Raw genomic sequence first — 11,681 nt, forward strand, 5'->3', positions numbered from 1 at the left:
ATCTGCGGCTGGGGGCTACCAGGATGACTGACAACCCTTCCTGTCTCACCCTCTCCAGCAGGGGGGGGGGGAGCATACAGCAGCCCTTTTGGCTGCAAGCTGGCGCTTGCGGACCGCTTGAAGAAGGGTCGTCTGTCTGGTGACGGACTGAAGAGGAATTCATTTGCTCTTTAGACACAGCCGAGATGGCGGCGGTAGAGGTGGCCGACGCAGATGGCAGCGGTCCCTGCCAAGGAATTCAAAGCAGAAGCGATGAGTGTCTACCCCGGCGATCTGCCCGGGGCACAACTGGCAAAGGCGAGCTTCAAGGAGCGGCGACTCCATCCGTAGAGGTGAAGGACAGTGGGCGGTTCACCGTCTGTCTGAAGAAAAAAGGACAACGCTATTTATACAGTACGCACATACAGTAGCGACGTCCAATTGGTCGGCTACTTACAGTATGCAAAGTTTCAGTGGGCGAGTACGTGCGTGTGATAGGAGGAGAGGTAGTACCCATAGAGTCCAGTAGAGGGCGGAGCCTGTGTGAGATAGAACTGCTGTTTTAGCTGAGAGGAAGCTCTGTGCATTAGCTGTAGCAGCTCCGTGTTGCAAGCACCAATCTGGTTCGTTTTTTTTCTATAGACAGTACTCACAAAGGTATAACGATCAAGATTAACTTAAAAATTGCCCGGAGTTCTCCTTTAAAATTTCAATGGTGGGATGGATATGTCACTCGTTACTGATTGGTTTGAACAAAAATAGCCCTCAACAAGAAACCAGCTAATGTGAACAGGCCGATTGAATGAAGTAAAACAAAATGACACTTCAGTCTGATTATCAGGTAAAATTGAAATCAAAATGTAAAACTGCTGTTGCTTGTCTTGTGTCTCCCACTTACCCAAATGCAGTCTAAAACCTTTTTATATGCAATCTATGTGTAAAAGAAGTAGGAAAGTACAGGAGGCAACACACACTCACGCAGAGATACATTTTGAGACACAACAGATCAAAGTATATACATGCTGGTGATTTTAAGTTGTGTATAGTGACACAGCAGCAGAGGAGAGAGAAATAAAGTTAGACAACCGTCATACTTCATTAAAGTCACCATTATGGTGTATATTTATAAACAGCGCATCATGTAACCATACACATATTTATAAACAAATTGACCTCAGTGACAAAAGAAACTATCTCAGCTCCCCATTACAACATGAAACTACTTCCTAAATTGTTGCAGCATGTATTGCTATGATTGCATGAGAACGACTACAACAACTACACATGTTTTGGTGTATTTAGTTTTAGGGAGCATGCTTCTTTTAGATAAATGAAAACTCACTCAAAAATCACATTTGGAATCTGTTAGTTAGTTAGTGAAAGTTTAAGCGTGATTGAAATAGGTTTTAAAAGTTTGGTGTCATCTGCGGGAGTTTCACAAAGAGATGTAAAATAATAGTAATGTTATAATAATAATAATAATAATAACGATAATAATAATAATAATAATAATAGTTGTAGCAGTGAGTGTCGAGCAGGAACATGGAGGCAGCAGCAATAATGCAGCAATAATGTATCATTAAGGCAGACAGCATGTAAGAGCCAAACTAATAAAATGTTTGCAATAAAAGTACTGCCTGGAAAATAAAAGGCCTGGCATGTATCCCTACATCGAATGTGTAAACTTTAAAGTTATATAAAATCACTATGCATTTAATTCAAAGTGTGTTTAAAATGAGAGATCTTTTAAATACAAATGCCTCTAATGCTTTAAGGTCATTGTACAGTTATTAGCTACCAGACACATTATCCAAGCTCCAAGGTTTGATACTATAGACTTGGTCACAGAATAAAAATGATAGCCCTGAAATAATCGAAAGTAAACTTACAAAGTTTGGTAAGTGGTCTATTTATTTTTGTGTAAATGTTAGATGCATCTTGGGGTGTATGGGTCGAAGGAAGGCCAAAGCAAACTTATGTAAGTTGTGGTGGAAGGAATAAAAGTGATCTTTAAGACTTTTTGTGCAGAACATTTTACTTGGTGGGTGAATGTAACTGGTTTGTGAGCATTTCATACATTGTTTTTTCGAAGGTCAGGACATGACACATTTACAGGTTGTGACACTGTCTACACAGGTGGCATAGTGGGAGCAGTATATTAGAGCAGCAGCTTCAGTCCTCCTTCTGTGTCTACGTAGGATGTGTTCAGGCACAGTACTGAGTTTAGGTCACCCATGTTTTGGCAGCACTGAGAGCCCAACACACAATCACTGAAGTTACACGCTACTTGAAGCATGATACAGTACACTTCAGTGTAATATTCCCATTTATTTGAACTTGAGCTCAAAACAGAAGAAGTGTTGTTGTTTGGGGGAAAAATAAAAGAATTAGTGTTGTTTCAATTTTTGAATGTTTTTGTACTGTGAGGATTGGAAAAATATGCAAGCTCTTGCAAATGGGGAAAAGGGATTGGTTGAATTTCAGAGTACTGTGTTTTATATCGTAGCACGTAGTTAAATGCATTCATAAAGCTCAAATAAGAGGAAGTTAAAACCGAAAGGGATATGGGTGCTGACAACAAAGATTGAAAGAATTACTGAAGTGAGTGCAGCTCTATATTGCATTTGCTTTACGTTGACTTTATAGTACATGGTCTACAAAAGAACATTACCTCAGTGTACCAGAGATGCTCACAAGTCTTTGAGCTAGAGTCCAAGTCAAGTCTCAAGTCACTGAGCTAAAGTCCAAGTCAAGTCTCAAGTCTTTGAGCTAGAGTCCAAGTCAAGTCTCAAGTCACTGAGCTAACGTCCAAGTCAAGTCTCAAGTCTTTGAGCTAGAGTCCAAGTCAAGTCTCAAGTCTGAGCTAAGTCCAAGTCAAGTCTCAAGTCTTTGAGCTAGAGTCCAAGTCAAGTCTCAAGTCTCTCATGATTATAATGAATGTTGTATCACCTGCTGCGTTCAATCCAGGCTGCTTATAAAACTGCATAGCTATAAGGAATTCTTTAATTGTAACCTGTTTTTCATTTCCAGAGAACAACCATGTAATGTGCAATGCAATTAATGACAGCTTATTAACTACTGTAAGTCAACACATTCCCCAGACTAAAGAAAACTGTAACGTTACATGACAAACAATAAATCTGTAACCTGTTTTTCACAGAGCACATGTAGCCTAATGTCCAATGCCTCTACCACTAATCACAGTTTATAAACTACTGTAAGACAACTTTGTTTAGGTTTTGATGTATGAAGTTTTAAAGCCAAAGTTTATGATGAATGGCGTAGCAGCTGCCGGTGTCTTCTTCACTTTCGTGTGGCCGCACGCAGCTAATAGCTCCTAGGTGTTACGTAGGCAGGTTATAGGTAACAGAGGGAGTGGAATAATAGCAAGCTGATCAGACATTTCCTAAAAATAAATATTGTTCAGGAGTCCCGCACCTCGAGTCATAATCAAGTCGAGTCTGAAGTCACTGTGTGTGCAACTTAAGTCGGACTCGAGTCCGAGTCTCAAACTCGAGTCCCCATCTCTACTGCATTGTACATTATCATGGCACTGTGAAATGGAGCACTGGGGCTATGATTCTTTAAACATGAGCAAATGCTTTGTGCGTTTGTGAAGTAGAATTGTTGACAAATTAATCTTATATTTCAGTGAACGAGCTCACAGAATGCAAATCTGATACATTCCGTGCATCACAAACTACACAACATTTCCTGTCACTCATTCACACACTCATACATACAGATAGCCCGGTGCAGCTAGTTTTGATCTCTCAGCTGTTTTGGGGGCATTATATACATGAAATGTCTCCACCCAATCCCATAGTGTGTATTCTTAGGAGCGTAAGGAGACTGCATCAAAACAGAGAGATAATCAAAAATAATATACAGTATATATCCTCTCTGGATCATCCATACACAACAAGGTGATGCGCTCTCTGTCTCTCTCTCTCTATTCTTTACGAGAGGAGAAAATTGCACATGTAATAAAATCCAATTTTGTATTTCATTCTGAGAACTACAATAAACACAAAACAAGCAGTAAATAAGCTTTTCAAAAAGCTGATTACCAAAGCAATTTATTGCCAAGTCCAGGACTGTGTTAAAGCAGAGCAGTGCTGGAAAGTGGAGGGGCCCACATTCCAAATCTTCTCTCCCTCAAGCTCTTTGCTTTCCATGTTATTAGCTGGGCTGCTTGGTGAGGAGCCAATCTGATCAACTTATTTTACTATATAATGCTCCAGCACCCACTGAAAGCAGTTAAAAAAGGATTGTGATTGAGGTCATCCTTGCATCCATCATGGTGGTAAACGCTGCTACGTATATTAGCATGGCTTTTTTTTCAGCGTCCGGGTAAACTTTTCATTCAACAAAGGGACAAAGCTCAATAGACAAAACTGTAATGTCATTTTAATTTGTACATAGAAGTGATATATCGGAATGATGTTTATCCATGAACAAACCCACAGGTTGAAGCGTATCACTACAGTATAAAAATTAGGCCTGCACCTCACCTGCAGCGAAATACACTAATTGTTGATGTTATTAGACAGGTATTAGTCAGGCTTGTCAGGTATTTTATTAACAAAATCCAGATAGTGGCCAGGTATTACTCTCCCTATTTTAGTTATGTTGTTTTTATCAGTACTTGTGAACAAAAACAACATAACTAAAATTACAGTAATAATGTGAATGTTTTGGGGGGTTTTGTCTGCAGCATTGTATTGCAGATATCTGAAATTAGCTCAAACATTTAGGTAGGGATTTAGGAATGAGCAAAAAGTAAAAAGTCTGCATAATATTTTTGAATATAAATTGAGGCAGTGATGGCACAGGAGAAAATGCTATGTGAGGATTATTCACAGTTATATAATGTTAGGAAGAAAACCAGGCGCTTCTCATTTTGGTCACTTATCCCTCATTGTAAAGGTCTGTATATTTCATTGCTGGTGCAGCAGCTTAGGGGATACATTTCAAAGCAGCAAATAAAAATTGGCTAAACTTCCAAAATTAGCACTTCAAAGTCAAACATGATTTGCAGCGAGGGAAGGGGTGGAAGCAGTGTGACTGTGAAAGTGCGTGTGTGTGTGTGTGTGTGTGTGTATGCGTGTGTGGTGGAGCTGATGTACAGAGTTCAGCATTAGGCCTTAGAACCAATTTCTAGGCAAATTGGTTTCATTTAAGAATGAGATCACAGAGTAAGCAAACCTCTTTCAGGGCAAGTTCATGCATCTGTAGCCATTTATTTCAGTTTTATATGCATTGCTTGGCACAGGCTGTTTGTAGGTAGAATATGCATAATCTTAGCCATGGGCACCATGCTATAGTTAACGTCTTCACATTTACCTGTTATTACCATGAAGTTTAATAGTTTCTTCCATTTCATTGCATTCTGTCAAAAAGAGCTTCAACACTAATGTAGTATTTTGTTTTCTATATTCCTTCCAGCACTGTTGTGGAATCAACGCTAATCAAAGCCACATGCAACTAATTGCCCTCTCCAGCCTTTTGCGGATAGCACAAGCAGGCCCATTAGGCATCAATGGAACATATGTTGGCGTTGTTGAGTGGGTGTGAAATTCAGTTTATTTTCAAGAGGAATAATAGTCACTTGACCACAGTTAGCATCTCTGCTCATATTTATATTTATTTAATTTAAGATAACTGTATTCAAAAAAAATACATCAACCAACCTTTATTTATTTTTTAGCGGATCAGCTGCTTCTTAATTTTCAAACAATAAGAGGCCAAATCCTACGTATACCCACTTAATGAATGGAGACTGAATTATTCAAAACAATGACATTTCCCCTTCTTATTTTCTGTTCAGTGGCAAACAACAAATGATCCTGGTTAGTACAAATATATTGAAAGGGTTATTTCAACATTAACTAACATGATAAACAAGAAGTGAAGGTCTGTTTTAGGGATGGCATTGCCAGACTTGATGGATTGGCACAACATTTTGGTACAGACATTCCTGGTTCCCTGAAGATGTATCGTGCTGACTTTGGTGATCCACTGACTTTTCCTCTTGCACCACCAAGAGGTTGACTTTTCTGTTTTTTATTGAAATTTCTCTGTAACTATTTATATATACTATACTGTGATTTGCTGTGAAATTTGGTGCACACATTTCTGGTCTCCATAAAATGTATTGTAATAACTAATGATCTCCTGACTTTTCTTCTTGTGCCATCATCTGGTCAAAATTAAATTTTGTCCAATACTGCAATACCTGCAAAACTGACATTATCATCAGATCTGCTATACTTTGTGTTTAGTGCTAATTGGAAAATGTTAGCATGCTGACATGCTAAACCAACACTATGAACATGGTAACATTATACCTGCTGAACATCAAAATGCTAGTATTGTCATGTAAGCATGTTAAAGGATCATTTTGGTGTTTTTAAACCATGACCCTATTTTAGACTTGTTGGAGAGAGGAGTTTCTTTTGTTGGAGTAATGTTAGAAAATAAAGACTTATTAGCAGTTTGTCTGTGTACACGTCAAACTCCTGTTTCCTGCAACAACTCGCCTCTCGTCAGATTTCAGAGAACACAAAGGGTGTCACTGGGGGTTACTCGTAGGGATTCTTTCCATGAAGTTGTTAGACACTTCATATAACAGTCTGAGCCTGTCAGTGGCAAAAAGAAGCACTTTTTGTGGACATCATTTTGATGGGTAGAATTGCCCCAAAGGAATACATTGGCTGAATCTACTGCACGGATTCCAAAGTTTTTTGTACCTGCTAGTCACCAAAATATTTAAAACTATACCGAAATTATCCTTTAACATGCTGATGTGAGCAGTTAAGTCAAGTACAACCTAAGAGAGCTGCTAGTATGGCTATAGGCTCTAAAGTGCAATTTATACTTGTGTGTCGAATCGACGTCATAGCCTCTGCGTAGCCCCCTACCCTACACTGTCACCTATACCATAGCCTGACGTGCACCTCCTCAAAAATGTAACTACACGTTGAGGCGACACGGATGGTAAGAACAGTGATTGGTCGGCTGGGTAAGCTCGCAATGCCCCCTGCTTTGAAGTAACTTTTACTAGTGGCCAAACCAGCGGCTGTAACACGGTGGATCAATATATTTGACCGTCACAACCTGAGCGAAATGCCTCGTTTCACTATCAGAATGTGATCCATTCCGTCGATAGTGTTTGAAGAGGGTATACCAGCCGCACATATACAATTTTACTTTCATTCACGTTAGCGGAGGGCTAAACCGGAAGTTAGCCTGCTCGGCCGGTAAAGGTCAACACAGTGAACGCTGTAGCGCTACTGCCAACTAGTGTTTGGGGGTGTAACTGCAGAATGACGGAGACACGACGCACAAGTATAAATGCATGGCTACGTGTCTAGCCTACGGCATAGCTATGCACGTAGACCCTTACGCAGGAGTACAAATCAAGCTTTAGTCTGGTTGTTCTATGTGTGCTATGTGAGCCAAAGCCAAAAACTAATTTCCATGTGAGGGGCAACACTGTTTTTCTGATTCTTATTTCCTGAAAATAAAGGAAAGAGGTCTTGGTCCTTCATCTTGTCATGCAGCCCAGTATCCTAGGAAATAAGTTTGTATTGAACAAATTCACAGGTCATGATTTGCCAATTGCACCTTTAGTGCCAGTGCAGGACGTAGTGAGTCTTTTATGTACTGTAGCAAAAGTGGAAAGTAAGGGTGTGGAGGTTGGTGTGATGGACTAGCATCATGTATGGGTATCTACATCTAAAACTTTGATGCAGAAGATCAGAGCCCATTGTAGACCTGCAAATTATGTCTTCCTTTTTCTTTTTACCATAACAGCAATCTTTCTATAACCTTAAAGGGGCTATATGTAGTTTTTTACTGAAATAAATCTTTTTTTTTTATTGCCAGTGGGTGAAGGGGTTGTAATCTTTTTCTGTTACCTCTGAAGGCCAGTATGCCCATTCCTATATGAAGACTCCCGGTCGGATTTTCCGGAAGTCCCTTGGTTTTGATGTGCATGCGCACTCTCGAGCCTCTTGCCTTGTCTTCTGACTCTGCATTAAACAGCGACAACACTGCAGCTACCAACATGGAGTAAAAAAAGAAAACGAGTGGCTTCCAGCACAACACAGGCTCCAATATAAAACAATAAAGTTTTATGTGCTGGAGACTGTCAGGCTAAACGAGAATCAAATGTACGTAGGTGAACACACAGTAATTTGAAACTGACAAAACTGACACAGAGTTTTATCCTATTGGACAGGTAAACTAACATTATTGCAAAGCATGTGAAATATATTTTGATGTTGTGCTTTAGTTGGCTCAAGTTAGATAACGTTAGCTCTCCGGTTAACGCCAACCAGTTGCTAACATTATCTGAAGTAAAATACTAGCGCAATTGTTATTACAATCCTGTGTACCACCGGAAGTGTTGATTTTAGCCTACAAGAAATGATGTAACGGTACAAAGCAAATGTGGAGTAGTTTGTTTATACTACACTCTAATGATGCAAGGCAGGGGCAGCCAGCTACATTAGGACAGATCTGTCGCTGTGTGCTTCATAATGTTAATTTTGGATTTAACGTTGTAATACCGATACTCGGGTACACAGCTTCTCAACCCATCTTGATTGTGACCCACATAATATACAATAATGCAACATAACGGCGCAGGATAACATAAACAAAACCTGGGCATTGAATGTTACAAATCTCAACGTTTTGTCTGGTGATACTGTTGTGTCATAGCAAAAATCTAATTAAAGGTCCCATTGGTATAACAACCCTGTTGGGGTATCTTACTGTAATATTGTAACATTAATGTCATGCTTTTTGAATCTAGACAGAATATAATCTTTTGAGTTATATAGAATGGACATTACTAATCTACAAACTCTCTGTCCCCTCAAAAAGTAGCGTATTGTGAGATAGAAATGATTGTCCAGAGATGTTATGCAGATAATGATTAGACTTTCCCACATGGCAATAATGAGGTTGATTCCTCGCCAAGACTTGGACACCACACCAATTTAGAAAATTCACTGGCAGGAGGTTACTTTGAATATTACCTGAAGTAATCAAAATGCATTGCCTACTATCAGTTCCTTCTCCCAGAAAACTCTCATCCATAAAATTAAATTCTCTATAATTAGATCTGCTGCAGTGTTGACGGATCCAGAATGAAACACAGAATCACTAGTTTCACTTATCTGCCTTCCTTGTGGTTTTTATTCTATATTCACCCTTTATGACCATGCTTTGCTGACAGCTGTCCCTATGTCAATACGAATGTCTGTCAAGAGAGATTATACATCACATGAATCGAGGCAGATAATGAGCAAGAGGGAAGGGCACTTTTTAACACCCCCTCGTGTGCAACATATGACACAAGCCAAGCTAATTAAGCAGATGCCATAATGCAGTAATCAGGAACACACGGGAGGTTGGAGAATTCACAAACTTGAGTCATAACAGCACAACATTTGGTGCTTAAGAACTTCTCCACCAACACAAGCAGATGGGAATGCCAAGCTGCAGTGCATGTGTATTTATGTGTGTGAGCATGCCTGTGTGTGTGTCATGTTTTGTAATACTGGTGTGCATGTGTCTCCGTATTATCTGTGTGTGCATGTCTGTTTCAACCTTGTTCTTCGTGTGCATGTGTTTTATTATATGGTTTGTATTAAAAATGTGATTGTGGGCATGTACACCCCTGAATGTCTCTGTTCATGCGCGTGCATGACAGAACACATAGAACTCTGAATCTGTATGCGTGTATGAATTTACTGCTGGGGACAGTGGTACCTGGTGAGGTGTTTTCCTCATTATTTTTCCGGAAAGTGAGCAATCAGCCATATTGCATGGAGCCTGATTGTTTTCTTCTGTAAATCAATGCAGGAATTGCAATTAAAATGTTCTCTTACATGGTATAATTGATGTCTACCTAATCCTTTATTTGCACACCTGCCGCTGAGTCTGAATTTTTAATGAATTTCTAATTAATGCTCTTTGCACACTTGATTTATGTGTTAGAAAATTATATTGCTGTTCTCTGTCCTGCTATAGAAAAGTGCCAACAGAATGTCACACATTGGCTAAAATCTGGAGCTTGCCTATTTTCACAAAAAAGGAAGAAAAATACTGAATCTTGAATAATAATAGATTGTACAGCAGTGGAGGTTAGATAAATGTAATGTTTCTGACTACTCTGTAATTGTTGTAGGCCTTTTCCATACCCCTGATGCTGAGCCACATTCAGCATGCTGTATATTCCAAGTTATGTCTGTGTGAACCTGTGTAAACGGTTACAAACTCCCCTAACTTGCCACTTTTCTTATGATTTTACCACTATATTTGTGGCCCTTAAATCAAACATGCACTACATGGAAAGCATTCCAGATATATTGAGCATTTACACAGGTAGGCATGATGCGCAACTTGTGTTTTTAACACAGGTTTGAGCTAACCCTTCAGCAGTGATTTGATCTTTGAGGCCTGCATTACACACACTGTGCATTGGCAAGAGACAGGTATCACACAGATCATACAGTTTTCCAAGCACTTAACAGCACCACATTGAATCAAAGCTAGTGATGTAAGATGACCAACTACATGTCCTTTTGCTTTTTAGGGTCTAACATGTCACGTATGAGGTCCGGTAACGTGACATCATTGTACTAGAGTAAAATGAAAGGCTAGAGAATTCTGTACTGTCTTGAAGTTAAGTAAAATGGGTCATATGTGCTAAAAGCTGTTTATTTTCCCATTTGTTTTTTGCCTAGGGTCTTGTTAGGAAAATTTCTCTCTCTAAAAGAATGAAGTTTGTTCTTTCTAATTAGTTGCTGTTGTGTCACCATGTAAAAACATAGCTGTTTCAAGTTTTACTAATATGACATCAGTATTGAGATTTTAACATGGCACAATTAATTTAAGTCACACTATGGCGGCTTTAAAATGCTAATATAAACTAAACTAACTAAAGCTTAAATAACATTGATTAATCGTTTAACTGATCAACAGAAAATGCATCCACAACTGTTTTGACATTTGATTATTAATTTCATAATTTCTAGCAAAAATTACAAACACTGACCAGTTCCCACTTTTCTGTTGTGATGATTGTCTGCTTTTCTCTGTATTACATCATTGTAAACTAAATTTGTTTGGGGTTTTGACTGTTGGTCAGACAACTAGAAGCAATTTCAAGATGTCAGCATTTGCTCAGAGAAATTGTGATGGCCACTTTTTCATGATGTTTTTTTTTCATTTGTTACACTAAACTATTAATTTAGAATATAATCAGCAGATAAATCGATGATGAAAACAATTGTTAGTTTCAGCCATACAACTAACTGTTATAAGCAGCTCAGCTTCTGGTGACCCAAAGCCAAAATAAACTATAAATCACCAGCAAAATAATTAAAATCAAAACTTGCCTTATAAAGAATGCATCTTACCTTTGTCACCCTGCAGTCAAAAACTTTTACATTTTTTAGTTTGTAAAAGGTACACATTGTGCTAATTAATATAGCTGTTTATCACCCACAACATGTTATTTGCAGCAAATACTCTTCAAAGTGTTCTTAAAAGTAATAGCATTTCTGATTCAGAGCTCAAGGAGCCAGTGTTAAAATAAAATAATTATTTGATTAATTCATACAACTACATTTAATAATGGCATGAATGATCAGCTGAGTGTATGACAGCTCCTACAGACTTGG

This window comes from Micropterus salmoides, unplaced genomic scaffold, assembly GCF_014851395.1.
Source record: "Micropterus salmoides isolate LMB-PRFRI ecotype aquatic unplaced genomic scaffold, ASM1485139v1 Ms_hic_scaffold_6, whole genome shotgun sequence".
Lineage (NCBI taxonomy): Eukaryota > Metazoa > Chordata > Actinopteri > Centrarchiformes > Centrarchidae > Micropterus > Micropterus salmoides.